The sequence below is a fragment of the Neofelis nebulosa genome, chromosome 5, assembly GCF_028018385.1.
Source record: "Neofelis nebulosa isolate mNeoNeb1 chromosome 5, mNeoNeb1.pri, whole genome shotgun sequence".
Taxonomy (NCBI): domain Eukaryota; kingdom Metazoa; phylum Chordata; class Mammalia; order Carnivora; family Felidae; genus Neofelis; species Neofelis nebulosa.
Genome location: NC_080786.1, coordinates 21,041,199 through 21,058,811, shown reverse-complemented (window position 1 = coordinate 21,058,811; position 17,613 = coordinate 21,041,199). Strand labels below are relative to the sequence as shown.

Here is a 17,613-nt window from a genome sequence, read left to right as displayed (position 1 = left end):
GAGATCATTTGGATAATTTTTTAAGGTTTTTTTTTTCTAGTTTTACATTACCTACTATGGGCTATATTCCCTATGCTGTACTCATGACTTATTCATTCCACAACTGGAAGCCAGTACCTTCCACTCCCCTTCAACCATGTTGCCTATCCTCCCACCCCATTCCCTCTGGTAATTACCAGTTGATTCTCTGTATTTATGGGTCTTTTTCTGCTTTGCTTTTTCATCCATTTGTTTTATTTTTTAGATTGCATACATAAGTGAAATTATATGGTATTTGTCTGACTTGCCTCATTTGACAAAATATCCTTCAGGTCCATCCATGTGTGTTGCAAATGGCAAGACCTCATTTTTGGTGTGTGTGTGGGAGGGTGGGCCGGGTAAGTAATATTCCACTGTATACACACACCAAATCTTCTTTATCCATTCACCATTGGACATTTAAGTTGCTTCCATATACTGGCTATTGTAAATAATACTATGATAAACATAGGGATGCATATGTCATTTTGAATTAGTGTTTCTGTTTTCTTTGAATAAATATTCAGTAGAGAATTACTGGATTCTATAATATTTCTATTTTCAACTTTTTGAGGCACCTCCATACTGTTTTCCAAATAGTTTCACCAATTTACATTCCCACCAACAGTGCATGAGGGTTTGTTTTTCTCCACTTCCTCTCCAACTTGTTATTTCTTGTCTTTTTTATTCTATCCATTACAGGTATAAGGTGAAATCTCGCTGAAGTTTTTTTTTTTCTTTTTTAATTTTTAACTTGTTTTATTTTTTATTTAAGTTTACATCCAAATTAGTTAGCATGTAGTGCAACAATGATTTCAGGAGTAGATTCCTTAGTGCTCTTTACCTGTTTAGCCCATCCCCCCTCCCACAACCCCTCCAGTAACCCTCACTTTGTTCTCTATATTTATGAGTCTCTTCTGTTTTGCCCCCCTCCCTGTTTTTATATTATTTTTGTTTCCCTTCCCTTATGCTCATCTGTTTTTTTTCTCTTAAAGTCCTCATGAGTGAAGTCATATGATTTTTATCTTTCTCTGACTAGTTTCACTTAGCATAATACCCTCCAGTTCCATCCAAGTAGATGCAAATGGCAAGATTTCATTCTTTTTAATTGTTGAGTAATACTCCATTGTGTGTGTGTGTGTGTGTGTGTGTGTGTGTGGTGTGTGTGTGTGTGTGTGTGTGTGTATCACATCTTCTTCTTCTGTATCCATTCATCCATTCTGCACAGCAAAGGAAACAATCAGCAAAACTGAAAGGCAACCGACAGAATGGGAGAAGATATTTGCAAAGGACGTATCAGATAAAGGGTTAGTATCCAAAATCTATAAAGAACTTATCAAACTCAACACCCAAAAAAACAAATAATCCAGTGAAGAAATGGGCAAAAGACATGAATAGACACTTCTCCAAAGAAGACATCCAGATGGCCAACACATGAAAAAAATGTTCAACATCACTCATGATCAGGGAAATACAAATCCTTAAAGTTTTGATTTATATTTGCCTGATGATTAGTCACGTTCAGCATCTTTTCCAGTATCTGTTGGGCAACTGTTTGCAGTCTTGGGAAAATGTCTATTTAGGTCCTCTACCCATTTTTTTCAATTGGATTATTTTATTATTGTTTAGGGTTGACTTGTCTGAGTTATTTATAATAATTTTGGATGTCAACCCCTTAAGGGATATATCATTTGAAAATATCTTCTATTTAGTAGGTTGCCTTTTCTTTTTTTTTTTCTTTTTTTTTTAATTTTTTTTTTTTCAACGTTTTTTATTTATTTTTGGGACAGAGAGAGACAGAGCATGAACAGGGGAGGGGCAGAGAGAGGGAGACACAGAATCGGAAACAGGCTCCAGGCTCTGAGCCATCAGCCCAGAGCCCGACGCGGGGCTCGAACTCACGGACCGTGAGATCGTGACCTGGCTGAAGTCGGACACTTAACCGACTGCGCCACCCAGGCGCCCCAGTAGGTTGCCTTTTCATTTTGTTGATGTTTCTTTCTGCCATGCAAAACCTTTTAAATTTTTTGTTTTTGTTTTTGTTTCCTTGTCTGAGGAGACATGCCTAGAAAAATTTTGCTAAGCCTGATATCCAAGAGATTACTTTCTATATTTTCACCTAGACTACATATAATTCTTCATTAGATCTCATGTGTAGGTCCATTTTGAGTTTTGTGGGTTTTTTTGCACGGTATAAGAAAGTGGCCCAGGCTCATTCTTTTGCATACCTGTCCACTTCTCCCAGCACCCTTTAGTGAAGAGAATATCTTTTCTCTACTGTATAGTCTTATCTCCCCTTACCATAAAAGCATGGGTTAGCATGGGTTTATTTCCAGGCTCTCTGTTCTGTTCCATTGATCCATGTGTCTATTTTTGTGCCAGTACCATACTATTTTGATTACTACAGCTTAGTAATTTATCTTGAAATTTGGGATTGTGATACCTTCAGCTTTGTTCTTCTTTCACAAGATTACTTTGGCTATTCAGGATCTTTTGTGATTCCATACACATGTTAAGATTACTTGTCCCGGTTCTGTGAAACATGCTATTAATATATTGATAGAGACTACATTGAGTCTATACTTGCTTTAGGTAGTATGGACATTGAATAATATTATTCTTCTAATCTATGAGCATGGTATCTTTTCATTTGTTTGTGTTGTCTTTGAATTTTCATCAATGTTTTATAGTTTTCAGAGTACAGATCTTCCACACCCCTTTTGAAAATTTATACTTAAGTATTTTATTCTTTTTGGTACAATTGAAAATGGGATTGTTTACTTAATTGTCTTTTGGCTACTTATTAGTGTGTAGAAATTCAATAAATTCTTTATATTAATTTGTATCTTGAAACTTTACTGACTTCATTAATTCCTTCTAGTAGTTTTTTGTTTTGTTTTTTTTTTGGTGGAGTCTTTAGGGTTTTCTATGTATAATATCATGCTGTTTGCAAATACTGACAACTTAATTTCTTCCTTACCAATTTGTATGGCTCTCCTTTCTTTTTCTTGGATGACTGCTGTTACCAGAACTTGCAGTACTATGTTGAGTAAAAGTGGCAAGCATAGACATCCTTGCCTTGTTTCTCATCTTAGAGAAAAGTTTTCAGTTTTTCATAATGAATGTGATGTTAGCTGTGAGTTTACATATATGCTCTTAATTATGTGGGGTATGTTCCCTTTAAACCCACTTTGTTGAGAGTTTTTATCATAAATGGATGTTGAATTGTCACATTTTTTTTCTGTATCTATTGAGATGATCATAAGGTTTTTATCCTTCATTTTATCAATGTGGGGTGTCACAGTGATTGATGTGTGAGTACTAAACCATCCTTGAATCCCCAAAACAACTTCCTCTTGATTGACTGCGGTGAATTTTTTTTAACATGTTATTTAATGTGGTTCACTAATAATTTTTGTGAGGATTTTTGTATGGATTATTATCAATGATCTTGTCCTGTAGTGTTCTTTTTTTGAAATGCTTTTGTCTGTTTTTGGTAGCAGGGAAATGCTGGCCTCATAAAATGTATGGGGAAGATTTCCTTCCTCTTCTATTTTTGGAATAGTTTGAGGAGGATAGGTATTAACTCTTTTGTTAATTTTTTTTTAATTTTTAATGTTTTTTATTTTATTTTATTTTTGAGACAGAGACAGGGCATGAATAGGGGAGGGTCAGAGAGAGAGGAAGACACAGAATCTGAAGCAGGCTCCAGGCTCTGAGCTGTCAACACAGAGCCCAACGCAGGGCTTGAACTCATAGACGGTGAGATCATGACCTGAGCCAAAGTTGGAAGCTCAATTGACTGAGCCACCCAGGTGCCCCTCTTTTGTTAAATGTTTGATAGAATTCACCTGTGAATCCATCTGGTCATTAACTTTTGCTTGTCCATCTGGTCCTTTTATTTATGAAATATTTTCATTCATAAATTTTTAACTATGGCATTGTCATTCATAATTTTCTTCTAAGTATGGCGTTTTATTTTCTACTTAAATCCCTTTAACATTTCTTGTAAGGCCAATTTAGTGGTAATACAGTCCTTTAATTTTAGTTTGTCTGAAAAATTCTTTAACTCTTCAATCCTTATTGATATCCTTGCCAGGTAGAATATTATTGGTTGTAGGTTTTTTCCTTTCAGCATTTTGAATATATATAATGCTACTCTCTTCTGGCATGCAGTTTCTGCTGACAAAATGGCTGATCACCTTATGCAGTTTCCCATGTACGTGACTAATTACTTCTCTCACTGCTTTTAAATTCTCTTTGTCGTTCCCATTCTAATTATTATGTGTCCTGGTGTGGATATCCTTGGGTTTATCATCTTTGAAATTGTCTCTGCTTCTTGAACTGGGGCGTCTGTTTCCTTCCCCAGATTAAGGAATATTTTAGCTATTACTTCTTCAAATAATTTTTCTGTCCCTTTCTCTCTCTACTTCTCCTGGGACCCGTATCATGTGAATGTTTGCTTGTGTGATGTTTTCCATGGGATCTCTTAATGTATCTTCTTTGTTTAAAATCTTTTTGCAGTTCAGCTTGGTTTCTTTTCATTATCTTGTTTTCCAGATCACTGATCCATTCTTCTGCAGTCTCTACTCTGCTGTTGATTCCCTCAGTGTATTTCTCGTTTGAGTTATCATATTCTTCACTGTGATTGGTTCTTTTTAGTATTTCCATCTCCTGTTTTAAATTCTTGCTAAGCTCATCTTTTTTTCTAGTCTGATGAGCATCTTTATGACCATTACTTTGAAATCTCTATCAGGTACACTGATTATCTCCATTTCTTATAGTTATTTTTCTGTGGTTTTGTCTTGCTGTATTGTTGGGAGCATATTCCTATCTTTCCTCATCTTGCTTGATGTTCTATGTTTTTTTTCCCCATTAATTAGGCAGTACAGCTACTTCTCAAACTTGAAGGAATTATCTCATGTATGGTAATTCCCTGTGTAGGCGGTATGTACTTGGTAACTTTGGGTGACTGGCTGGAGCTATGGCTGGGGTGCACACGGGGTCCTGGGGCACTCTGTGCTCGAGGTACCTTGTTGGGATAGCCAGAGCTAAAGTATAGGCTGGGTATGTCCCAAGGTTCTCCATGAGTGAGTATCCTGCCAGAAGAGCTAAAGCTGAGGTGGGTGCAAGCTGAGGTATCGTGGGGCTCTCTGCACAAAGTGCACCCTGGTAGGGCAATCAAAACTGAAGTGTACACAAGCAAGTTGGTCCTAGGATTTTCCACGTAGACGGTATTCTGGTAGGATAGCTGACACTGAAATGGGTGTAAGCCAAGGTGTCCCCAGATGCTCAGTGTACAGGGCACCCTAGTGGCTGGAGCCTAGGTGGGGTATGGGCTTGGGGTCCCAGGGCCCTGTGTGCACAGGTGCTCTGGTGGGGGGCAGCTGGTGACAAAGCAGGGTGTCAACCAGCGTATCCCCAGTGTGTTCAGTGCAGCGAGCATCCTCACAAAGCAGCTGAAGCAGGGTCTGGCTAGGTGATCCTGGGGTGCTCCACCCAGGGGATACTCTATTAAGATAGCTAGAAACTAAGATGAGGTGCCTGTGATGGACCCAGGGTGCTCCACAGGAGGGGACCACCCTGGTGAGGTGCCTGGAGCCATGTCAGGCATGAGACAGGAGGTCCCAGAGTGCTTTGCACCAAGGATTTCCTAGCAATTCATCTGAGTGAAGTGGTGGAGGCCTGGAATGTTCTGGGGGTAATTTGGATCTGTATCACCTTGGGAAGACAGCTGGAGCTGTCTGAGCACCTATGAGGCTGTCTAGGTATGTGCCACACTGGGGCTGCCTTATGGGGATGGCCATAGCTGGTGTGGAGTAGCGGCCCAGGGCTCACTGAGGTAGTAGGCCAGGTAGGGCACTCAGAACCTGCTCTCATCTGCACTGTCAAGGTGGAAGGGGAACATAGGCAGTGGTGTTTGCCAGGCCCTCCTTCCTGGAGAGAATCCAGTATCTCCCCCAGTGTTTGGTGAGGTTCTAGGGCTAGATCCTTTGCATTCTAGTTGGTATTTTAAACTGTGGCTTTTAGTAGGTGTGTCTCAGGTCATTTGGGGCTGGTATAGACTAGGCGCCCAGCTATGGCAAACAGACCCTGCTCCTATCTGCATGTTCAAGATGGAGGTGGAATACAAAGAATGGTGCTCAGCAGCCCCTGCAACCCAGTGAGAGTTTGAGCAATTCCAAGTCATTTAGCAGAGTTCTAGGGCTGATTGCTTTATATTCTAGTTGCCCTTTTAAACCACAGTTGTTTTTTTTTTTTTTTTCTGTACCCAAGGCAGACAAATCTGCTCACAGTCTGTTAGTACTACCTTTCCCCTCTGCAGTTTGCAGCATCAGGGAGCGGGGGTTCCCTTTGTTACCATGTCTTCATCTCTCTTGCCATTCTCTATGTGGCCTATCTTTCATTGTGCAGAAGCTGTTCAGTCAGCCTTCAGTTCTTTTTCAGGAGGAATTGCTGTATAATTGCATATAGACTTGGTGTGCCTGTGGAGATGATGAATTCAGTCTTCCTGTGTTGCCGTCTTGGATCAGAAGATCACTCTTTTTTCGATGTTATTGAAAAAATAATTGACATACATCACTGTGTAAGTTGAAGGTGTATACCACAACGGTTTATGTATGTGGTGCACAGATTACAATAGACTTAAACATCCATCATCTCTTATAGGTACAATATTAACAACTTTCCTGTATGTCATACAGCGGTGTTAATTATAGTTATCATGTTGTACCTTATACCCTTAGTACCTATTTTTCTTGTAACAGATGGTTTGAACATTTTAACCACCTTCCTCCAATTTCCCCTCCTCATTCCCCTGGCCTCTGGTGAACACAACACAAATCTGACACACACACACACACACACACACACACACACATACACATATACCCCACAACTTCTGTATCCATTCATCCATTAACAGACAAAGATGGTTTCTATATCTTGGCTATTGTAAATAATGCTGCTATGAATATGGGGGTACAAATATCTTTTCAAGATAGTGTTTTTGTTTCCTTTGGATATATTCCCAGAAATAGTACTGGTGGATCACATGGTAGTTCTATTTGTTAAGAAATCTCCACACTGTGTTCCACAGTGGCTGCACCAATTTAAAATCCCACCAACAGTACACAAGTGTTACCTCTTGTCCACATCCACACCAGCATTTGTTATCTCTTGTTTTTTGTTTTTGGGTTTTTTGATGATGGCCATTCTAACAGGTGAGAGGTGATATCTCATCATGCTTTTAATTTGCATTTTCCTAATGACTACAGATGTTGAGCATCTTCTCATGTACTTCTTGGTCATTCATATATCTTCTTTGGAAAAATGTCTATTCAGATCCTTCACCCACTTTTTAAAGTTGGATTATTTGGGCGTTTTTGCAATTGAGTTGTATCAATTCCTCATATATTTTGGATGTCAGCCTTTTATCAGATAGATGGTTTGTGAACAATGTTTCCCATTTCTTAGATTGTCTCTTTTTTGGTTGATGGTTCCTCTTGCTGTGCAGATAATACTTAGTTTGATGTACTCCCACTTGTTAATTTTTATTTTATTGCTTGTGCTTTAGGTATGATTTCTAAAATTCATTACTAAGACACGTGTCAAGAAGCTTTTTTCCTACATTTTTTTTTCTAGGAGTTTCATGGTTTCTGGTCTTACATTTAAGTCTTTAATCCATTTCAAGTTAATTTCTGTAAATGGTGTAATGTAGGGGTCAGTTTTCATTCTTTTACACGTGAATATCCAAATCTCCCAGCACCATGTGCTGAAAAGACTGTGTTTTATCCACTAAATATTCTTGGGTCACTTGTCAAATAGTTGTCTGTTTGTGCTTGTGTTTATTTCTAGGCTCTCAATTCTGTTACATTTGGTCTATTTTCTTTCATGCCAGCGTCACACTTTTTTAATTAGTAGAGTTTATAGCATTGTTTGAAAGTGTGATGATTAGGAAGTGCGATGCCTCCTGCTTTGTTCTTTCTCAGGATTATTTTGGCTGCTCAGGATCTTTTCTAGTTCCTTATAAATTTTAGGGCTCTATTTCTCTATTTCTGTAAAAAATGTTATTGGAATATCAATAGGGATTGCATTCCATTCATAGGTGGCTTTTGCTATTATGGATATTTTAATAATATTAATGTTGCCAATGAATGAGCATGAGATATCTTTGCATTTCAGTCATTTTCAATTTCATTCATCGATGTCTTGTGGTTTCCGGAGTACAGATCTTTAACCTCCTTATTTAAATGTATTCCTAAGTATTTTATTGCTTTTTGATGCTATTGTAAGTCAGATTGTTTTATTTCCTTTTCAGAAAACTTGTTAGTGTATAGAGGTGGTACTCATTTTGCAAGTTAATTTTGCATCCTCCAACATTATTGATTTATTAGTCATAACAGTTTTTTGGCTGAGTTTTAGGATTTTCTATATGTAAAATCATGTCATCTGCAAATACAATTTTTACTTATTCCATTCCAATTCTGATGGTATTATTTCTTTTTATTGCTTGATTGCTCTAGCTATGGACTTGCAGTACACTGTTAAACAGGAGTGGTGAGAGTTGGCACCCTTGTCTTGTTCCTCATCTTACATGAAAAGTTGTCAGCATTTCCATTGAGTATGATGTGAGATGTATGCTTGTTATATGTGGCCTTTATTATGTTGAGATATGTTACCTCTATGCCTCATTTGCTGTGTTTTTATCATTAATGGATCTTAAATTTGTCAAATGCTCTAATGCATCTATTGAGGTGATCATATAGTTCTTTTCTTTCATTCTATTAATGTGATGTATCACGTTGATTTTGAGACCATCATTGCATTCCAGGGATAAATCTGACTTGATCACAGTGAATGGTTCTTTGAGTGTGCTGATGAATTTGGTTTGCTAATATTTAGTTGAGAATTTTTGCACCTATATTCATCAGAGATATTGGTCTATAGTCTTTTCCAACACTGTCCTTATCTGGCTTTGATATCAGAATAATTTTCATTTTAAAAACTGAGTTTGGGAGTGTTCTCTCCTCCTTGTTTTTTGGATGAATTTGAGAAATACTGGTATTAATTATTTTTTTAATTGGTTAAATTCACCAGTGAATCCACCAGATCTTGGGCTTTTCTTCATTGGGATTTATTATTACTGAATCAATCTCCTTACTTGTAAAACTGATCTACTCAGATTTTCTTTCTTAACTCAGTCTTGGTAGTTGGTACATTTTTACGAATCTTTCCATTTCTTCTAGGTTGTCCAGTTTTGGTGTATAGTTGTTGATATTAGCATCTTATGATTCTTTGTATTGCTGCAATATCAGTCGTAATGCTTCTTTTTCATATGTACTTGAGTTAATTTGGTTCTATCTCTTTTTTCCTTGGTCAGTCTAGGTAAAAGTTTGTCAATTTTGTTTTTCTTTTCAAAGAAATAACTCTTAGCTTTTCTATTGGTTTTCTTTTCATTCGTTAATTTCTGCTCTAATCTTTATTAATTTTTTTCCCTTTTGCTAAACTTGGGATCAGGTCTTCTTTTTCTAGTTCCTTAAAGCATAAAGTTATGTTGTTTGTGATCTTCTTTACCTCCTAATATAAGAGTTTATTGGTATGAACTTCCCTCTTAGAACTGCCTTTGCTAAATTCCTAAGTTCAAGGATGTATGGTTCCATTTTTGTTTGTCTCAAGAAACTTATTTTCCATTTAATTTCTCCTTTGATCCCTTGATTGTTCTAGATAGTGTTGTTTAACTTCCATATATTTCTTAATATTCCAGGCTTTCCTTTTGTTATTTCCAGTTTCATGCCACTGTGGTCAGAGAAGATACTTGGTATGATTTTAATCTACTTGAATTTGCTAAGACTTCTTTTGAGACCTATGATCTATCCTAAAAATATATGTTCCATGTGAACTTGAGACGAATGTGTAACCTGTGGTTGTTAGAGTGTCTATGTCTGTTAGGTCCATTTGGGCTACAGTATTGTTTAATCTGCTGTTTCCTTATCGATTCTTCATCTAGATGATCTATCCATTGTTGAGAGTGGGGTATTAAAGTCCCCAGGTATTACTATATTGCTGTGTATTTCTCCTTTTAGTTCTGTTAGCTTTTGCTTTATGTATTTAGATGCTCAGGCACGTATGTATTTACAACTTTTTTGATATATTGACAAGTTTAACATAATATAATGACATTCTTTGTCTCTATCATTTTTAAAGTCTATTTTGTCTGATAGAAGTATAGTCACCTCTACTTATTTTTTGGTTACCATGTACTTGAAGTATCTTTTTCCATCTTTTCTCTATTATAGAATCTTTTACTACATACTTGCCATTACCATTGAGTTTTACACTTCTTTATGTTTTTATGATATTAATTAGCATCTTTTTTATTCTAACCAAAGAATTCCCTTTTATTTTCTTATAAGTCAGTCTAGTGGTAATGAACTCCCTCACCTTATTTGGGAAATCTTTATCCTTCCTTTGTTTCTGAAGGAAATCTTTTCTGGGTATAGCAATTGGTTATGTATGCTCTTTCTTTCAGTAGTTTAACTATGTCATTCCGTTTTTTTCTTGACCTGAAAAGTTCTGTTGAGAAATACACCAATTGTCTAATAGTAGTTGCTTTGTATGCAACCTTTTTTTCTCTTGATGTTTTTATAATTGTTTTTTACTTTTGACAGTTTAATTATAATAGGTCTTGGTGTAGTCCTATTTTATTTTTTTAAACGTTTATGTTTGGGAGAATGCACATGTGAGTGAGCAGGGGAGGGGCAGAGAAAGGAGAGAATCCCAAGCAGGCTCCAGGTTGTCAGCACAGAGCCTGACATGGGGCTTGAACTAAAAAACCATGAGATCATGACCTGAGCCAAAATCAAGCCAACAAAAGTCAGATGCTTAACCAAGTGAGTCAGCCAGGTGCCCCAGTGTAGCCCTATTTTAAATCAACTTATTGGGTTTATGTGTGTTTCATTAATCTGGATGTTCATTCATTTCACAGGTTTGGGAAGTTTTTAGCCATTCTGCATGGTTGAATCTGCTTCTGAAAGTCTTTCTCTTTTAGTGGGGCAAGGGCGTGTGAGGTCTTTTATTTCTTTGTTGAACCCATATTGTCCATGCATTGTTTTTCTAATTTTAATATTTGTGTGTTCTCATACTTTGCTAAACTTCTTTAGGAGGATTATTTGAATTTTTTGACAATACATACATCTCTATTTCTTGAGAGTTAGTTGTCACAGCCTTATTTCCTTTGATGGCATCATACTTACTGGATTTTTGTGATCCTTGATTCATTATGTTGGTATCTGTTCATTTGAATAAGTAGTTTTCTTTTCTAGACTTCATAGGTTAGCTTTGGCAGACATAGTTCTTCACCCCCATCAGGTCAATTTGGGTTTCTGGGTATGTTTGCTACTAATGTCCTTTAGCAGCTGGGGCCTATGATTAGGGTCTGTTTTTGAGCAAGGCAACTCTTTGAACTCTGATTTTGGTGATGGAGGAGTGTGCCACTGGTTAAGAACAGTTGGATAGGACTGCTGGCTTCATTTCCTATCCAAGTAAGGCTTTAAGATGGGCTCTGCAGTTGTCCAGTGACCTTAATTGTCCTGTTGACACTTAATAGATATTTGGGACTATTATATTCAGTAGTAGATGGGATTATAAATTAGCTTTTCTGCCCTGATAGGAAAGCAGGATGAGACTCAGGGTTTGTACAGATCTTTGGGGACAGAAACTGGGCAATAGTGCACTGACTTTCCCAGTCAGGTAAAGAAATAAGTTGTGTTCTACAGATGGGCAAAGCCATAGGCTGTGCTCCTGGTAAGCAGGGCTGTTGGATGAACTATGCAGCTTCCTCTGTGCTCTGATTATATTCCCCTCTCAGGCGGGCTAAAGACTGCATTCAGTAATGAGTGGGGCCATAAATAGTTTTACTGCCTGGGCACAGGGGGTGAAGCAGGTCTTCAGCTGGTAATGCTTTTTATCTTAACTCAAGCTGTCATGTGTGGCCCAGGTTCTCTGGATGAACACAACTACTGGCTTTGCCTGCCTGTCTCTTGGCTTCAGTGTTTCTGGCTTATGAACTTTTTAGGTCAGATGGGGCCTGAGAGTCATAGTGGGTATGTTTTGGCTTTCTTGCATAAGTGTATTAGGCCGCTGTCAGTCTAGGCAACTTTGAGGTTTTTTTCAAGGCTTTTGGTTCAGATTGGCCCAGGAGGATACCCTCAGCCTTGATAATAAATTAATCCTGCCGCCAGGGTGTAGCAGAACACAGGAGGCGGCCTGGTACTGGTTTTGCTCTGTGTGGGGGGGGGGGGGGGGGCAGGGGGGACAGTATTATCTCTTCCCTCTCTCAGCTTAAGATTTACTGGTTACATAGCTTCCAGGTATTGTCACAAGTCTCTCTGGCCAGCTGGAGCCAGGAGACACTGTCCGTAGTGGGGGTGGCTATGACTTAGCCCCTTGCCTGGGCATAGGCAAACCAGGCTCTGGGACCAGCAAAACTTCTCATTTGAGCATCTGAATTAGGCAGATCCATACCCCAACAAATTTCCTGGTCAGATAGCACCACCAACTTGGTTCTGTAAATAAGCAAAACCACTGGTTGGTTTTACTAGTAGGATATAGCAAGAAAGAATTTGATCTGCCAAGATCTGTATGCTAGTTATTGCAAGGCCTTCATAATTCTCTGTCACTGTCAGATTCCTAGTGTGTGAGACCTGCAGATTTTCCTGCCATCTCTGTCAGTCAAGGCCAGATTTGGGGCTCCCATGAAGCAACCCAAAATGTTGGGGGATTGGAAGCCCCCCGGGCTGCTTTTCCACTGCAGGAACTGGAGGCTCATAGGAGACCTCTCCATGTAGTGCTGCACTGACCTGGACAGGGGACAATACAGTGTGTAGCTATTATTTATCCTACCCTTCAAATGAAGGAATTTTTAGTCTCTCTGGTTCAGGAGAGATGCTTCAGCCTCCCCTCCATATTCTAAAATTCTCTCAATGGTATCTTGTCCATGAATATTTGTTAGTTCTTCTTGTCAGGGGGGAGCAAAATCAGGAATGACTTCTGTCACTATCTTGGTGATATCACTCCTACATCATTTTTCTTATTTAGAAGCTATGTTGCTGATTTATTATAAAGGGATATAACTCAGGAGCCGCCAGATGAAAGAGATACATAGGCAAGGTATGTGGGAAAGAACATGGAGCTTCCCTGCTCTAAGTGGGCCACTCTCCCCAGATTTCCATGTGTTTACCAACCCAAAACTTCTATTGGATTTATTTCGATAAGGACAGCTTATGAAGACTCTGGAACATACCTTTGTAGGAAAAGGAGCAGCCCTCTAATTTATGTTGAGGTCTAATCTGTGTCTGTGGTGTTTGATTGAAGGATGCTCATCCTTCTACAGGGAAAGTCCTTGTTTTCCACAAAGGGTCTGTAGACCTGGGATCTAGAGACAGGGTTTGTGGCTTGTGGTTCCACACACATGGAAGGGTACATCAGGATCAGAGCACAAGAGTTCACTTCCTTAGAGAGCTACTTGCCATTTACCATGATAAGACCTTTCTCAGAGCTGGAGTTGCTTTGTTCAAAAACAGCTACTGCATTCATCCCAGTGTTAAGATTGTATCTGGAATGACTTCTGCTGACTTAGCCATTAACCCTCATCACAGCTCACCACCTCCAACCTTCTAATCCAAGGAGTCAGCAATGTAGACAGCCACAATTATAATTAATGATGGAAAACCAGTGCCTATTCAAGTGTCAGGAGTCACTGTACTAAGAGGGCTGACCCTCACATGTTGAGAAATCAGTGCCTTCTTGGCAGAGACTGGAGTCTTCTGGACTTGCTCTGCTTTAAGCTAAGGCAGCAGCCACCTCTCAGTTTCTGGAAAAAAGCACTAGAGCTCCAGGGATTCTCACATCTTCTGCAGAGATGACTGTTCCTTCACGTTCCTACTTGGTAAGTATAAAGTATTAAAGGGAAAAGAAGCAAGAAAACCAGTTAAAACAGTATGGGCAACAAGATGGATTTGGTTGTTCCTGATAGTAAACAATGAAATCTTGAATAAGTGTGGGGGAAGTCTGAGGTGATAATGTCACTGTAATTTAGAAGGATGATTAATTTTAATGGATAGATAGGCTGAACTGAAGATAGAATACTGGAGACAGTAAAATGACTTTCCAAAAGTGGAAAGGAAAAAAAAGCCATATGACAGCTACCTAGTCAAAAAGAATGAACATTCAATGTCACCTAGGCTCAAAATATCCAACATAAAAAATACTTTGCTTTTTGGCAATTAGCCACCAAATAATATAAACTTTGTATAAGATACATAACTTCTTCTTTGATCATGTTTGTTATTTTCACTTTTAATTTTTTTTGTTACCATTCTAATTCAGCAATGAACTGCATTTTGCAAGAACTACCTGATTTTTCTAGTTTGCCTGAACCAATGATTCTCAAATTGTGTTCTCAATAGCAGGATCATTACCTCCTGAGAACTTATTAGAAATCTAAGAGGCATCATATATCCTATATTTTTTTTTATCAGTCATACAAAGTCTATTAGGGTGACCTCTTTAGTGCAGGACCTTCACAAATGGTGATTCACAAACTCAAACTTTCCATCATGTGGTTTCTATCATCTCAAAATTATTGTCATAATATTCAATAAATTTCATAATCTGTTTCCTCCCTTCTTATCCAATTATTACACTTAAACACACATTCATTTTTAGTTTTGATTAACTGTTTTCCTTTTGCTTTCCCATAAACTCTTCATGAAATATGTCCCCCTCTCACTTCATCGGGCCTTCTTTTTTCACCATCTCCCTATTTACATATTTCATGTTTTCCAAGACTGAAGTGAGCAACTCTCAGCATGAATGTCAGAGAGACTGGAATTTAGGAATTTAAAATTTAGAAATGACCCTCAGGTGCCCAGAAACCATGTCTTCACTATTGACTGGTCCCTTGGTCATTGACAATTGAACCAGAGATAGATAGGTGCCTAACTGGGCCATTCAGATTTTTGTTGCAAATATATATCTATTACCCATAATACTGAAAACACTGAAAAAAATGTCTAGTGGTTATATACTTGGTATCTATTCCATAGAATATTCTTTTAGTAAGATGTCACTATAACCAGGTAGGTTTCTTAACAATATGGTAATATGTATGGGGGGGGAGGGAGTAGGGAGGTGTCAGTATGCAAGGTTAAATTCTGATTGAGCTACAGCTGGTTCTGGTTCTATATTATCTAGATATTTAGTATTTTGTCTGGAATAATGACAGAATTTTTTTGGTACTTTAGTTTTATTTCTGTATAAAGAAGGGAGTTTAATCCTAGAGTTCATGGATCATTGGCTCTACTTCTTGAATAGGAATTGTTAAGAAACATATACTTACCAAATTTTATATTTATAAATAAAATTATATTGAGTTTAATATAGTGCCTTTTACAAGAAACACTATATATTTCATTGATTTTAAGCTCATCATTTTCACAAAAAGGAAAGCTGTATTTTGATGTTAGAATCCACTCCTCTTAGAGATGTCGAAAGCTTCCCAGAATATTATTGGCTAGTTCTCCAGTTAGGAGAGAGGGGGGACAAACCAAAAAACAAAACACTTCATCACCTCCTTGTGTTTAATAAGACCAAGTAGTTTCAAAATCAATTCTCTAGTTCCCATCATAGAAATAATTCCTTTAATTAGAGTTTGCCATGTCATAGCTTCTGCTTGTTAGTCCATTATTTCCAACCTAAGTTTTGGAGAAGAGACTAATCCTCTAGGTCTGTTAATGAGTTTCCAGAATGATCTAAGATAGAGATAATTCTCTGAGGTTAAATAACTGAAATAGTGATTGACCTTCATCTTCTTCTCAAATTCAGGTATAATTAATTCCTCAGCTGCCTCCAAGCTAGGTTGCACTATGGAGATTCATATATTTCTGACCTTGGTCGGACTTCATCTCTTTTTTGCATTAATTGACTATGTTGCCCACTTAGGGAACACCATCACCCCAAGTGAGGTTGATTAGTATATGCTTACATTGCAAACTTTCTCAAAAAAAGATTGGAATAAATTCAAGGTTGTATGTGTGAAGAAAATTACCTTTGCTATCTATGTAGTTCATCATATAGTTTATTTTTCATTAACTTTTTAACTGCATACTTTCATCGTTTGAAATTCTCTACCAGTTTTTGTTTATCTACAGTTAAAATTTGCAAGTTTTTTTTGTTCCTTTTTCCAGTAGTTTGATTATGACCTAGTTGACTAAAAAGTAGGTGTCAATTACAGAAGTGGTTTTTATAAAAATGAAAGTTATTTTTCCAAATATAGTATGATATGGGAAACAAAGGTAAATGGAAAATTAGATTTCCTTACAACTTACAGCCCAATGACAAGTCTTTGAGACAGGCAGAGTGACATTCCTCTAGGAGCTCAGCTGCCTGGATGATTACACTTTGCTAGGGGCAAAAGGCAATCTTAGCTTAAGGTTATCCTGACCCCCAGGATCCTGTAAGTCTACTTCAACATATAAAAATTCCTTTGGAAACTTCCTTTATATCTACCTTCCCAAGATATATGTTGGCAATCATACTCTAAGCTTATAGCCTCTTGATATACATCTGAAGGGTCTCATGACTGAGTTTTTACTAAACGGTAATAAATGACATTTTCCTAACAGCAGCTAGCACCTCAAGGTCCTGGAAACCTTGTTTCCAAAATACCTTAGAGACTTGCACTATCCCTAGCCCCCTCCCAACCTGAAGGTACATAATTATAAGGTATATTAGTCACCCAACACAACCCCAGTGCAGCTCTTTCTACCCACCGATCCTGTCTCCATGTTTTAATAAGACCACCTTTTTGCACTGAAGATGTGTGGCTCTCAGAATTCTTTCTTGGCCATCAGCTCCAAACCCCAACATTTTCTATATCCTAGAACTCTTAATCAAAAAATAAGCTGAAATTAAAGAAGAATTGTTAAAAATGTGCTTAAAGAAAACTCGTTGGAATTAAAATTTTTAAAAAATAATTATTGAACAGAAAATTCAGAAAATAGTGACCAAAACAAAAGATATCCAAGCTCATTTGAATGTTTTGCTGCTGCTAAGATTGCCAGTTTAAAATGATTTTTCAAGCCTTTTGTCATACGTATATATTTTATACAAATGGTGATAAGACCATATGTAAAAGTTGGGCTGTTTATTTTGGGTTTAAAAATGTTATATTCATTAATTATATTTAATGTTAATTTCTATATTATGTCCCAGTAGATGATGGTACCATAATTGTTACCCCATAATTTATAATAGTGAAAATTTGAAAATAATACAAATGTTAAAACTTAAGATTTTGTGTACTGATATTTTTCTCTAATTTTGAATGAGCTTCTTAGAAGAGAGTCTAGAAGTTTTACTGAAGGATTGGAAGATACAAACATTTTTGTAACACTTGTAATGCATTGTCAAATTGCTTAAGGAAAAAGAGCTATCAGCCATTATAATATGTTAAAGAACATGTCATTCCAATTGCTAATGCTACCATAATTCCTATTTCATCACACATAAGCTAATGTTATCAACAGTATTTTA

The 17,613-nt window shown here is 37.4% G+C and overlaps 1 long non-coding RNA gene across 1 annotated transcript in view; it reads left to right on the top strand.

Moving 5' to 3' along the window:
* Window positions 1–17,613, top strand: part of LOC131511758 (uncharacterized) — a 197,393-nt gene that overhangs the window by 160,251 nt on the left and 19,529 nt on the right. The window lies entirely within an intron of this gene.